General features: G+C 38.0%; 1 protein-coding gene across 1 annotated transcript in view; it reads left to right on the forward strand.

Annotated features, from left to right (window-relative positions):
* LOC144979164 (uncharacterized) overlaps nt 1-2,500 on the forward strand; it is an 11,356-nt gene that overhangs the window by 5,792 nt on the left and 3,064 nt on the right. The gene's annotated exons all lie outside the window — the stretch shown is intronic.

Raw genomic sequence — 2,500 nt, forward strand, 5'->3', positions numbered from 1 at the left:
ACATATTCAACGATGCAATCCCACCGTACACAAACGCACTACAAAAAAGTGGATATAACTACAAACTAGAATATGAGGAAGAGACCATTACCACCCCAACAAAAAAACGACAAAGAAAACGACACATAACATGGTTCAACCCACCCTACAGCAAGAATGTGACAACTTCTATCGGTAACAAATTCTTCAATCTACTACAAAAATGCTTCCCTCCCGGTCACGTTCTACACCCAATCATGAACAAAAACACCATCAAAATAGGATACACCTGCATGCCAAACATACAAAACATTATTTCATCCAACAATAACCGAAAACTATCACAGCCAGATCAGCCCAGCAACAACCTAGTGAAAAAATGCAACTGTAGGACCCAGACAACATGCCCACTAAACGGCAATTGCCTGACTCAAAACGTAATTTATCAAGCCACAGTAACACGACCAGACACACCAAAACAAGAAACATACATTGGCCTCACCGAGTGTCCATTCAAAACCAGATACAACCTGCATACATCTTCCTTCAGAAACATACACAAACGACATTCTACTACACTAAGCGAACACATTTGGAACCTCAAAGAAAAAAACATACAACACAGCATCACATGGAAAATCATCTCCAGAGCACAGTCGTACTCCCCCTCTTCTAAGATTTGCAACCTCTGCTTGGAAGAAAAATTCTCATCATCACTAAACCGAACATAGCAACACTCAACAGAAGAAACGAACTAACTTCCTCATGCAGACATAGAAACAAACACCTTTTATGTAATTACGAACCTCCATAAACACGAATCTATAAAAATACGAAAACACAACAATCTACTTTCACTTCCACTTCCTGATGAGAGCAACGCTCGATAACAACGTTGTAGAAGTCAAACTATCTAATTAATTTCAAATGTTTATAAATAGCTCCTTTTATTACTAAAGTTGAGCACTATTATTTCATGGTTTTTGTTTTATAATTTATACATTTGCTCCAGTTCTACTGTCCTGTTGAGCACTTTATTTTAACCAGAAATGAACCTCGTAAGTACTAATTTTGATTATTCGACAAAGAACATCCCGATCCCGACAAGCAAACAATACCTAAAATCTCTAATCAACAAAACCGAAAAATTTATAAGAAACACCAGATGGCGAGCTTTTTTCTACCTAAACCCTGACCAAACGGTTAAAAATAAAGAAACTTTTGGATTTAGATCTACCAGACCCAGCCCCATCCATACCTGAACTACGAGAATTCGAGGATGGAATGACAGATATCATCCGAAACATAAAATTCAGACAAATCAACGACACCTTCCAAAACAAACTACAACAAGACATACGATCAATACATCAAGACTCCAATGTTTACGTCGCCGCTGACAAAACCACAAACTTCTACAAGCTTACCCCTAAAGAATACACACATTTACTTGAGAAAAATATACAAGCAGAGTACAAGAAACAAACACCATCTACGACACCTGACATTACAGCAGAAGACAAAAGCATCGCCGAAAACCTACAGCTAAGTGACAGAATAGACACCACAGCAAAATCTAACGCCTTCATCACTATCAAAGACCATAAACCAAACTTTCGCAACAACGTACAATGCCGTCTCATAAACCCATGTAAATCACAAATCGGAAAAATAAGTAAACAGATTTTAGACAGAATCAACACCAAAATCGTCAAGAAAACCGAATTCAACCAATGGAGAAACACCGCTGAAGTTATCAACTGGTACAGAAACACAGAAAACAAACAACGACAAAACGCAATCATCTTTGACATCTGTAATTTCTACCCTTCAATCACCAAAACCCTACTCCTCAAAGCACTACAGTTCGCAAAAACCTTCGACAACATCACCGAAGAAGAAATACATATTATCCTGCACTCGAAGAATACATCACTTTACAATAATGGAACAGCATGGACAAAAAAATCAACAAACTTTGATGTCACCATGGGAGCTACGATGGAGCAGAAACATGCGAGCTCGTCGGACTATATCTACTTTCTCAAATGCAAAATCTCGATATAAACATTGGACTATACAGGGACGACGGACTCGCATTGTGCAATAAAACACCGAGACAGACAGAATTAATAAAGAAAAAAATATGCAAAATCTTCCAGGACAACAATCTGAAAATTACAATCGAAGCCAACAAAAAAACATTCGACTTCCTGGACATAACCATCAACCTAAACGACGGCACCTATCAACCATTTTCAAAACCCAACAACATCCCATTGTACGTTCATAGACACAGCAATCATCCGCCATCTATAATAAAAAACATCCCCGAGAGCATTAACAAACGACTATCTAACAACTCTACAAACAACAACATATTCAACGATGCAATCCCACCGTACACAAACGCACTACAAAAAAGTGGATATAACTACAAACTAGAATATGAGGAAGAGACCATTACCACCCCAACAAAAAAAACGACAAAGAAAACGACACATAACATGGTTCAACCCAC

The sequence above is a fragment of the Berghia stephanieae genome, chromosome 9 (assembly GCF_034508935.2).
Source record: "Berghia stephanieae isolate SIO BIC M18660-M18661 chromosome 9, UCSD_Bste_1.3, whole genome shotgun sequence".
Taxonomy (NCBI): Eukaryota; Metazoa; Mollusca; class Gastropoda; order Nudibranchia; family Aeolidiidae; genus Berghia; species Berghia stephanieae.